At 35.2% G+C, this 12,582-nt stretch overlaps 1 protein-coding gene across 1 annotated transcript in view; it reads right to left on the bottom strand.

Moving 5' to 3' along the window:
- The window catches only part of PIK3C2G (phosphatidylinositol-4-phosphate 3-kinase catalytic subunit type 2 gamma), a 364,772-nt gene that overhangs the window by 188,636 nt on the left and 163,554 nt on the right, over positions 1–12,582 (bottom strand). The gene's annotated exons all lie outside the window — the stretch shown is intronic.

Below are 12,582 nucleotides of genomic sequence, written 5' to 3'. Positions count from 1 at the left end.
TTATTTCTCTCAAAAGCTATATAAGGAAGGGTAGGGATTTTTTTTTTCTGTTTTATCCACTGCTGTATCTGTGAATACCACAACATGATTTTTTTCTCAAGGAAGGTGCTTAATAATATTTGTTTAATAAACAAGTTCTTCCTATGAGCTAGGACCACAGCTTGCAGATGCAAGCCTAATACCTGGTTGGATTCTCTGTGTCACAAGGCTGTCCAACTCTATGGTCCCAAATCTTATCACATTACATTAATTCTCACAATGATCCTGTGAAAATAAGTGTTATTATTATCCTCATTTTAATGACTGGCAAAAATTTGTCTTATAAAACCTAAGTACCTTGTGGAAAGTCAGATACCTAATAAATAGCATAAGCAGGATTTGCATTCAGGCACAGTGAAATAGATCCTAAACTAGGAACTATCACCCTATGAGTTAAGAAAGCCAACACTTTCATATGTGAAACAAACTGGGGTTTGTTGGGAGTGGTTGGGAAGGGATAGGGTGGCTGGGTTATGGACATTGGGGAGGGTATGTGCTATGGTAAGTGCTGTGAGTGTGTAAGACTGATGACTCACAGACTTGTACCCCTGAAGCAAATAATACATTATATGTTAATAAAATAAACAAAGAAACAAGCAAAAAACAAAAAACCCCAAACTGGCTGCTTTGGAACCACAAGTTCCAAACACATAGAAATGTAAGTTTTTCTGACACTGATAATAAAATAAAATTTGTTCTGTTGGATATTTTATATAGAATAAGAGTAATGAATTTGATCTTTATCTTTTTAAATTTTGTATTTATTTTTATTTCTTAAAGATTTTTTAAAAGGTTTTATTTATTTTTCAGAGGTAGAGAGAGGGAGAGCATAAGCAGGCAATGGGAGAGGGAGAAACAGCCTCCCCACTGAACAAGTAGCCTGATCTGGGACTCAGTTCCAGGACTTTGGAATCATGACCTGAGCTGAAGGCAAATGCTTAACCGGCTGAGCCACCCAGGCATCCCTACTTTTTAAAAAAGATCTTATTAATTTATTAGAGAGAGAGAGAGAGAGAACATGAGTTGGGGGGAAGGGAAAGAGAGAGTGGGGAAGGCAGACTCCCCATGAACATGGAATATGAATCAAGGGCTCCATCCCAGGACCCTGAGATCATGACCTGAGCTGAAGGCAGATGCTTAACCAAGGCACCCCTTTTCTTTATCTTATGAGCATTATCTTTATCTTATGAGCATCCTGAGCCACCCAGATACCCCTTATCTTTATCTTATGAGCATCAATGAGAATTACTGAATTGGGTAGATGAAATAATAAATAACAGCAGTATTTATCAGGTCCTGAGCTAAGGGTTTAGTGGAGATGGAGAGAGGAGTAATGACTCCTGAGACATTTCATAAGTGACTTGGTAGATACAAAGGAAGATGGAGGAAATTAACTCAGATATGTAAATAAATAGTTTAAAAAATCACTAGGAAAGTATGTCACGGTATGAGTAGCTGGATGAGCCTGAAGAAAGGCTGACATCAGGAGTCGAATTTCTATTGGCAGTGAACTCTAGATTTAGTATGTACTGTAAAGTCAAAAAATGAAAGGGCTACTACATTAGATTTCTGAGTTTAAAACTTTGGATGAAGAGCCATCCCTAGTGATGAAAAGATTTAATATGTAGCCATGGAAAGTGGTTGTAGAAGTGTGAAGGAGCTAAAATTTATTGGTAAAATAGGATGTGAAGGGTACTTGAGGCATTTTTTCCTGAATTATCCATTTAGAAATGAAACCGTCCAGAATGGTGGCAAGATGTGGGATGGTGAGAAATACTACAAGTGTGTCCCAGAATTTTTCCCACTTACATGGTTTTCCCATTTACACTTAGATGAAATGCACATGATTTAGATCACAGAATTACAGATTTATGTCCGCTTGTCTGATAACATACTTCAGTTGGGGAGTGCTAATTAAAACGTTCTTAAACTATACTCCAACAAATGAAATGTCATCATTTGATTGAAAAATAAAAAAAGAAGAAAGATAAAAAGAAGCATTTATTAAGGGTAGGGGTTATACAAGCCCTATTGCATAATTTTGTCACTTCACTCTCAAAAAAATTTCAATTCTTCCAATTATTGATTTATTCAATGTATATGTACAGAGTAGTTATAGGTGTCAGGTCTCATGCTAAGTACTTTTGGTTAAGTATTTTATTCTTGTTTTACAGATGAGGAAACAGAAGCTCAGAAAGTTTAAGTCAGTTATCCAGAATCAAAAAGCTTGATGTTTCATAGCTGGTATCACTAGTCTCTTTAATATAAAATACCAAAACTGGTGGGACACGGTTCTCCAGAGGTCGGAGCACAACTGGTCCTAACTTTAATGTATGTACAAAAACAACAAATAACTTCTTCGAGATAATCATTGCTAAGTATCCTGGGTAGAGGAAAGAGAAAAGAGAAATGTGCAATCATCCCTTGTCATTAATCAATTGTCCAATGGGAAGGAATTGCTAACTGTGACCATGGAAGTGAATCCAGTATAAATGTCATGTTTATCATTCATTATACCTCAAGAACAAATTATCTCACTGCAGTCACATGCTTAGTAACAAGATTTATTATAAATATTTAATACCAAAGGAATAAACAATTTAAGATTTATGGCCTTAATAATGGAAAGAAATAAGAAATATGGCCTTAATAATCGAAAAATCCAAGATAACCACCAATCACATTTTCTTCCCTAGTTCATGAGATGTTTCACGAGTTCCTATCTTTCTCAGATGGTCTATAATGCTTTCTTAGTGGGGTAGATTTAGCAACACCGAATCCATTCTTTTCCTGTTATAAAGGGTTTGTTTATCTATTTAAGTTTTTAATTTTAGTTATATATTTAGTATATATTTAGTACAGTTAACATACAGTGTTCTATTAGTTTCAGGTGGACAATAAAATGATTCAACAGTTCTATACCTCATAACTCAATGCTCATAGTAAGTGTATTCTTATTCCTCTTCACCTGTTTCACTGGTTCCCCACCCACCTCCCTTCTGATAAGTTTTATTTTAAATGTATACACTCAGTTGAAGTTATTTCTTTTTTTTCAACAAGAACATTTTTTACTTGAAACATACTTCAGAATACATGGGTCTAAAAGGGGTTCTTTAAGTTCTTTGCCTTTTAAGTTCTCAACTTTTTGCAAGAGTATAATTTTTCATTTGTAGTTCATAACCTAATCCTATAAAACAGCCAAAGGACCAACGAAAATTTTCACTCACATTTTCTTCTTCTGAACTGTGCTAACAGACAAGTGAGTGATGTGAGTGAGATAGAAAACATGTATCAACAGGCAATCTGTGAATGTTGCTAGATTCCTTTGTCTGTTAAATTTCTCTGATACTAAATCATGCACATATTCCCAACTTTTTCTGACACTTAGAGTGTGTCAAGATACTTTGTTCAACAAGTCTCTAAACTAGTTTATACAGTGACTTTTGTGCTCCCACTTCCACCCATTTCAGAGTCTGATATTAAAGTTTTATTTTAAATTTTAATTGGAATTTTAATTTGGAATAAAACAAAGAAAGAACATTTGTAGGAATGAGGAGTCAAATATCAAGAATCCAAGACCTGAATTCTATATAATTATTAATTTGTGATATGACCTTGTGAACTGGAATTTTGGGGATACTAAATGATTAAGCATACATGTCTTTTGGATGTACTAAATATCTATTAAGGACCTTGATAAGTATGATCTCAGTTTATTTTAACAATAATTCTGTTGGGCATAATTACATTTCCTTTACAGATTATGAAAAAAATCAGGACGTTAAGTAATTTTTCGAAGACCATATAGATAACAGAGACCTGAAGTGGAATTACTACTTAAGTATGTTTTCCCCCAAATCCTATTCTCTTACTATTACATTATTCTGTTTTCTATTGTTCTTTGTTATATCCTTCATTATATGTGAGTAGGTAGAAGGTCATAGTGGATAGGGCACAGGGTCAAATTTGGCTGTTCTACTTAATAGCATTACATACTTAGCCTCTTTAAGTACTAATTTCTTCACCTGAAAAATGGAGATAATGAAGTTGTCGAGAATATATGAAAAAATGACTAGCATAGTACTTAGGATTAACTACATCATTTCTACTTGTAAGGATAAAAAGTATTGAAGACAGTTAGATGTTTAGAATTCTTAGTAATACTTGTAAGTCACAGCCATACTAGACTTGGTAAACCTAGCATTCTGGTCTTTATAGCAGAGAAATAATAGTAAGATATTTTAAGATGAGTCAAGTTACTCTCTGACCCCCAATTCTGTTCCTGAAGTTCCTTAATCCTGGTAGCGGTCCTCTGGACAACTGACACAACAATTTTAATAGTGGAGAAATACACTGAATTGGGCTTATAATCTGATCAAAGAGGATTTGAAAATCACTGAATGGAATGTTTAAAATTAATTTGTTGAGACAACAGTGTTGAAAAATAGACTCTGACATCTGTGGTAACTGCCTAAAATAGCCAGGAAGCTTTAAAAAAAATTGCTTAAACCGTGTTTATTATCATTTGTTTATATTTTCTATCCCTTTTGCAAAAAAGCTACAAATTATTTATATAATAGGCATTCAATAAAAACTTAGGGAACAGATGTATCAAAGAATGGATGACTAACATAATAGTCTCTCTTTTCTTAATATACTTATGCACTTTCCTGCATCTGTTCACTGAAGTCCGTTGGTCTACTTGTGCAGTTATCCCACAATGTTTAGTTACTGGAGCTCTAGATTTAAGTCTTCTGAGATTTTCAGAATAATCAATCAATTTATGTCGACAGTTTATTGAGCAGCAGCTTCTCCAAGAGTGACAGTAACTTTTACTTGGAAGAAAATAATAGAAGTTCCACCCTTTTGGTAAATTAAGGACATTTATAACATCCTAGGAAACATAAGTACACAGTGCCCTAATTTAAAAAGGAAAGTGACATGTACATTAGGATTCCTCCCTTTAACAATTTCAGATCACTAAACCCAAGCAAGATACAATTCATGTGGCATATCTGCCAAGAGCGGTTAGTGTTTCAGGCAGACTGTCAGATCCAGAGAAGATGAGCATTTTTTGTGCAAGCTGTTCACTTGTCATTGGTCAAAACGGAATCATACATGCCAAAACAAAAATAAGAATTCTAAGTTATTAAACACGACAAGTATTTGATTGAAATATCCAAGTCTGGATTTTGCTGCAAAAAGCCGTACATACGAAGTTCTTTAGCCAAGGAACACCAAAGTAACTGTCTTTCTCTTGTAACTATAGTAATAACAAATGAAATAGAAAATTGAGTTGGAAGAAAAGCGAGAAAAACCTCTATTCAACCTTTTCAAAGAGGGATCTTTTGATGAGTAAACACAGAAAGTAAAGTTGAGCCTGAAAATAAAGGACTTACTCAACAGCTGATAAAAAACAAAAACAATAACAAAAAACTACCAATCATCACAATCCAAAACAAAAAACAAACCATCAACCAAATGACAACAACAACAAAGAACAGCATAGGAGCCAGCAAAAATCAGAAACTGCTCAGTAATCCCCCTAAAAATCACAATCGTAACATAGAAAATTGTATTTTAAAAGACAGTAAGTAGCCGCTTACTAACTTAAGATTTCCCCATAAAACACTTCTTGTCAAATCATTAGGTACAGCCTTTTATTAAATTTTTTAAAGATGGGGCGCCTGGGTGGCTCAGTGGGTTAAAGCAAAGCCTCTGCCTTTGGCTCAGGTCATGATCCCAGGGTCCTAGGATCTAGTCCCGTGCCAGGCTCTCTGCTCAGCGGGAAACCTGCTTCCTCCTCTCTCTCTGCCTGCCTCTCTGTCTACTTGTGATCTCTATCTGTCAAATAAATAAAATTTTTTTTATTAAAAAATTTATTTTATTAAAAAAAATCTTTAAAAAAAGAAAAAAAATTTTTTAAAGATTTTGTTTATTTATTTGAGAGAGAGAGAGAACAAGCAGGGGGAGGGGGACACGTAGAGGGAGAGTGAGAAGCAGGCTCTCCGCTGAGCAGGGAGCCCCACATGGGGCTCAATCTCAGTTCCCTGAGATCATGACCTGAGCTAAAGGCAGACACTTAACTGACTGAGCCACACAGGTGCCCCTGTAGGCTTTTATTTTTACTCAGGGTTTTAAGAAACAGCGTATTAAATCAATAAAAAGCACCTGACACTGTAGACACAACCATTGTTAACAACCGAAAGCTTAAAAAAAAAATAAAAAAAGATAGCTTTTCAAAAACTTTATTCCAGATGACCATATTTATCTGTAAGTCATTAACTCAACTTCCCCCGATTACAGAGAGATAGGGAATTCCATTTTTTAAAAAGAGCAAAAGTGATTATGAGATACCAATGGGAACTTACATACTGAATATAATGACTTCAGTATAATATACCTTATTCAGTATAATATGACTTGAATCTCTGCTGTTTTAAGTATAGTAGTCAAGATAAGTTAGCCTGTAGGCAGCATAAATGTATGGGGTATAATTATTATTTTAATTCATTCAACAGGTACTTATTCAATGCCAATTATATGTGCTGTGTGCAATATTCTGTGTTAGGGATGTATGATTAAGATAGGGCCTCACAATCCGGAGAGGGAACATAGGGTTTTATCTAAACTAAATCTAGTCTCCCCTTCACAACTGAAGAAAGAATAAGATTTTGTCCAGATAGCAAAATCTTCAGGGAAGATGACCAGTTTAGGGGTATATTCTGAATATTCGAAACCAATCAGGTAAGTCAATTCACCTGATGGCCATCTGATCAAGTGATTATCTCAGGATAGTATGTGACCCAATTCCCACAAATGATGAAAGAAGTTAACTCTGTTATGAAGATCAGAGGAAAATTTTTCTTGTTGAAGAAGGATTAGCCCCTTTTCTTTTGCTGCCTGGTGTCATGTATGGATGTGGTATTACCTGTGTCAGTCTCCTTATAACCATGATGTGAATTGGACTAAGAACAAATAAACACACAGGATGACAAAGCAAAAAAGACAAAGAAACTGGGTGTATGACAAAATCAGTGAGCTGCTGCTATAAAAAACTCTGAAACCGCTCTATTAATGAACTTCCTGTTATGTGAGATTATTAACTTTTCATATTGTTTAAGCCAGTTAAATCAACATTTTTGTTATTTGTGGCCCAAGCTATCTTAAAGAAAAGGTAAATGGTGAAGTAAACAAAGTATGTACTCTGCTAAAAATTGTATTGGCAAGTGTGTATAAAAGAAAGATAATAAAAATTTGAGCTGGGTCCCCAAGGATTCTGGGCAAACAACAGGGCAACTGAATTTCAGGCAGAGAGAAATACCATGTACAAAGCCACAAGGGCTTGAAAGAGCTTGGAAATTTGAATAACTACTTGAGAATACAAAAGATATTGTTTGGATGTAGAAAGTCATACAAAATGGGTGTGGGAAGCAGGCAGAGTTGAAATCATGAAAATCTATTGCAAGGTCATATTAAGGAAGAACAGTTTTGTGTTTTGTTTTGTTTTTTCAACATCTAAAAATCCTTAACTCTATCAGTAAGAAAAAGCTGATTGGAATTATAGAATTATGCTAGCCAGCTGTGGGTTACGTTGAAACTAGAACCTACTTAATGAGTTAGGGATCAAATTGTATTATCTAAAGATTATACCAACAACAGTGCGGAGGATGGATGGGCCCAAGGTAGGTAGGTTAGAATGGAAGTGAAACAAACAAACAAACAAGCAAAACCCAAAACAAAAACAAGAAACAATTAGAAAGCTGTTGTGATCATGCAAGTAGGTAATGCTGAAGACTTGAACTAAGGTATTATCCCTAGTGGACAGAAATAGAAAAGAGACAAATTTAAGACATATTTATAAGAAACAATAGCCAAGTCTTTTTTTTTTTTTTTTTTTAAAGATTTTATTTGTTTATTTAACAGACAGAGATTACAAGTAGACAGAGAGGCAGGCAGAGAGAGGGAGAGGGAAGCAGGCTCCCTGCTGAGCAGAGAGCCCCATGCGGGACTCGATCCCAGGACTCTGGGATCACAATAGCCAAGTCTTAAGGGCTGATTGAATGAGGAAGGTTGTTGGTAGGAATATTGCTTCCCAGATTTTCTGTTTTGGATATCTTTTTTTTTTTTTTCTTTTTTTTTTTTTTCTGTGTTGGATATCTTGATGGTAGCTGTTAACCAGGATACTACATATAAAAAAGGAGATTTGGATATAGTGAGTGCAAGGATTGAATGAGAAGGAGAGGATAGCAATATTTAATTTAGTTTGGGACCTCTTGGGCCAAGATACCAGTTCTCCATAACAGCTACATAATGAGCCATCTAGGTAAAATGGTTTAATAATATACCCATTGGTTAAATCTCTTGGAAATACTAACAGGATAATTGGACAAAAGACATTTTTAAAAGATGTCTGCCAAAATAATGATTCTATTCCAGTGGTTGGGCAATTATCTTTTTTGTCTATTGAGATCAATCTTAGCTTTTGAAAAGAAAGCCAATTAATATATTTAAGAGTGAGTACTGGTTTTCCTTCCCTGTCCTCTTTCTCTACAGCTTAATGGTCAAATTTCTTCAGTCCTATACCTTGCTTTACCTCTGTGGCAGACACTGCTCTGGATTTACCAGATCAAACAGCGTTTTGCTTCTGTATATAGACATATATACTGGTCTGCTTTCCTATTTTCCCTTGAATGTAGATGAGTCTTGTTACTGACTTTTGACCTATGAATGCAGGCAAAAAAGGTTATGTGCTCCTTCTAGACTTGGTTCCTGAAAATACTTTTGACATGATGTTCTGGTCCTCTTTTGAAAAATCTGGATCAAGGTACAAGGAATCTGGGTGAGAACTCCAAATTCAGGGGATGACTGAACTATAAGATGGAAACTTGGCAAGTACCATCAATATGCAGATACATTCCCATTCTGTTACCAGTCCAGATCTTTCTCCTGCTCTTTAGGATTTTATATCCAATTGCTTACTGGATATTTTTACTTAGAAGGAAACTAAAGATGGATTTTGCTTACATTTTATTATTGCCAAGTTCTGGCCTGGACTACACGAATTTATTTTCTAACTCATTTAACTTGATGAAATGGGTTGACTTGAATTTCATTAGCATATTGCTGGCTTAATTAAATAATGTTTTAGAGAAAACGGAATCTTGGTTTTATATAACATAAAGTCTTGGTTTTATATAATAAGTACTGAAAGATAAGTACAAAATGAGTCTACTAAGTAAACTACTCAGGAATTGTTTTCTTATCACTTGTAGTTTAATAGTAAAACTTAGTGAATAAATTTAGTGTTTTAAAAATGAATCAGGAACTACAAAAGAAAAATTCTGGGAAAAACCCTACTGTTACTGTTCCCTTCAAAATTCCTTCAATTATATAATTTTTTTGGAGCTTCCTCCAAATGCCTATTTATTAACATTATAATTGACAGCAGTTGTGGGTTATGCCGACACCTAATGGCAAAAACTTTGAGTATTAGATATAAAGTTCTCAATTGGGGATATTGTTTTTTTCTTCAGTTTTGCATTCAAGTTAAGGAAAAGTCACCACTTTAGTGTACTTGAATGAGTCCCTAATTATTGATAGAGAAACAAACAAACATTCTGTGAATTCCTCAAGTTGTACTTTTCTTAGAAGTGGGTGGTGAATTGGAAAGAGACCTGAAGTGGGCATGAGATGTCATGAAAAAAAAATATTTTAAACTCAATTCTTCAGCTAGCTAGATGACTGTAACTAGATGAATCACTTAATTTGTTGATATCCCTTTCTGGGTGAGAAAAAAAAGAGCTATAGCATTTGTAAGGTTCCATCTGACTCCCAAATCCTGTAACTCTATGAGTATTTATTATCTATTTGTTTTGGAGATCAAATTCAAATATTATTAGAAGACAGATAATTACTAATATTAAGGTCATATTAAGGAGGAACAGATTCCTTTTTGTTGACCATATATTTTGTTGGCTAAATTAAACCTGTAGTCTGAGAAAAAAAATAAATATTTAACAGTCTAAAGCTGTTTTTCAAGGCCTTAACCCAAATCTCTACCATGAACTATGACAGAGGAAGACTGATATTATTATAGGAACACCAGATTACTATCTAAGGAAGCAGTGATAAAATTGCATGTCGCTGAAAGAAAGATTGCTGGAGAGTGGATTAGAAAGTTCAGTTCCCAAATGCCAGATCTGGTGCAAGTTCCAACATTTGAGGTCAGTATATATGCACAAAATGATCACTTTTATAACTCTTTACTTTTTTTTAAACAAGATAAAAAAATTTGAAGAGGACATAATTTAAATTAGGGATAAATTTAAGGTGGAACTTTGTTACTGGCTTTTGTATTGATTTGAGGTAGAACTTTGTAAGAGATTTTAAGATTCTATTTTCATATATTTAATAAAAGAAATAACACAAATGATATACGAAAATTAATTTAAAATTATATTTTGTTTTTAAAGATCTGTTTATGAAAAGAACTATATAAAACCTTTCTCCCATAGAATAGAAATAAAACAAAATAAAAAAAAAGCCCCAGCTGTTCCTATATTGTTCCTCAACTAGAAAACCATGCTAATGGATTTTACAGATTATTGCATAAAATGTAAACTTTCTTAAAAAATATCCATCACTTTTTCTCAGGTTGGTTGAGGTAGAGAATAGCTATTGTTAGCTTGGTGAATTGCCTATTGTAGAGATTTTATCCTGTGTATACTTTTCTGAGAATAGTAAGGTGAAAGATGATTATAAGAGATCAGTATTAAATGACAACAAGACATATCTTTCCTTTATAAAAGAGTGAAGCAATAATTTATTATTCATTACATTGTGAAGGTAAAAGGTTAGTCAGTAGTAATATAATGATTCTAGAAGGTAAAGGAGAGGCTTTAAAACCTTCTATTGATTCTGTATCATGCATGCTCTATTACACTGTGGTAACTCCCTGAAGTACAGCTCTTTACTCTTTCTTCAGGGAGTGTTTCAGATCTCAAAGCAGAGAGAGCATTTACCTCCTCTGTGTATCCATTTGTATGACTTCATCAGTATTTAACTCTGGCAGAATGCAAGTGCATGTTTAGGCTTTTTTCTTGACTTGATGGCCAGCCTTGCCTCTCTACCTTGCAGTTGTATTTGGAATGGATCACCATAAAGTGGACAGGATTTGTTGTCAGTTTTCTCCCTCACCTAGCCAGGGGATCTTCCCTGCTGCCTGGCTGCTAGCTGTCGTGTTGTTATCCTGTCAGCTTGTTTAGGCAAGGACTATTCTGTTTTATCCTTCATAGTTCAACAGGGTCTATTATCTCAAGGTTTGTTACATAAATAAACAAACGATCATCTAATTCATCATGAGCAGTATGTTCTAAATATATATATATTTCCACATTAGAAAAAAAATTTTAGGAGGGAACAATACTTAATCTAAAGCATTGACTCCCTGATGATAGAACTTCAGGCATCAAGAGAAAGGATGATTTAGGAGAAAGAATGAGAGGGAGGCCAGGCTGGGGCCTTTGGTGCACAGGAAGACCCGCACCACTGTTGTCTTCACACAGATTAACTCAGGAGACAAAGGAGCTCTGGCTAAGCCGGTAGCAGCCATCAGGACCAATTACAATGACAGATACGATGAGATCCGCTGCCACTGGGGAAGCAATGTCCTGGGTCCAAAGTCAGTGGCTTGCATAGCCAACTGGAAAAGGCAAAAACTAAAAACTGCCCACCCAACTGGGCTGAGTGGACACTGTTGAATATTCTGTATATAAAAGTAATAAAAAAGTTCTCTTTCAAAAAAAAAAAAAAGAAAGAAAGGATGAGAGGGACATGTGTGACTTCAATCATATGATGCAAAATTTCCACATTATTTCACTTTATTTAGAGCAGTCCTTGATTTGAGAAATCTACCCCAAAATCTAGGTAAGAAAAGTTTAGGACAGAGCACTTAGAAACTGAATGGGGAGATTTGGCATCATCTCAATTTTATGAGTGGCATCTTAAAGCTCGTAGGATTTGGTCCTTTAATTCTATTGTCATTTTGGAAAGAAAGGCCTTGTGGAGCCAGAAATACCATTGCCTTAAGTCATTCAGTACCAACAAACAGTGATGCAACCAACAGCTTGTTCTTTGGGTCCTAATTCCTGATTTAGATTAGTCCCTGACTTCTGCTCATATTTTCTCTCCAATCCAGTTTTGACGTCACTAGTGATATCGATTGCCTAATACCTGATTGGGTCAATCTCCTGGAAGAGCTCTAAAGCCCTGCCAGCTCTGTTTTGGCATCAAGCCTGATTGACTGTTCAAGCAGCCCTCTTCTGCCCCCTTCTGTCACAAGCCTGCAAGTGCACAGCTGGGCCCTGGTAACTTGATCCTAGTTTTATTGTGAGAACAAAAGACCACCAAGTGTAGCCACTTAAGTTTCCTCAGCCAGGTAGTAGCTGACTGAAAAACTGGGGAGAGTAAGACTTCATTCAAGACTCGATGAAAGAGTCCATTCAGCAACGGGCCCAGGGCTAGTCACGTGTCTGATGCCTC

Source organism: Neovison vison, chromosome 12 (genome assembly GCF_020171115.1).
Source record: "Neovison vison isolate M4711 chromosome 12, ASM_NN_V1, whole genome shotgun sequence".
Lineage (NCBI taxonomy): Eukaryota > Metazoa > Chordata > Mammalia > Carnivora > Mustelidae > Neogale > Neogale vison.
The sequence above is the reverse complement of the archived record's forward strand: the minus strand, read 5'-3'. Positions and strand labels throughout refer to the sequence as shown.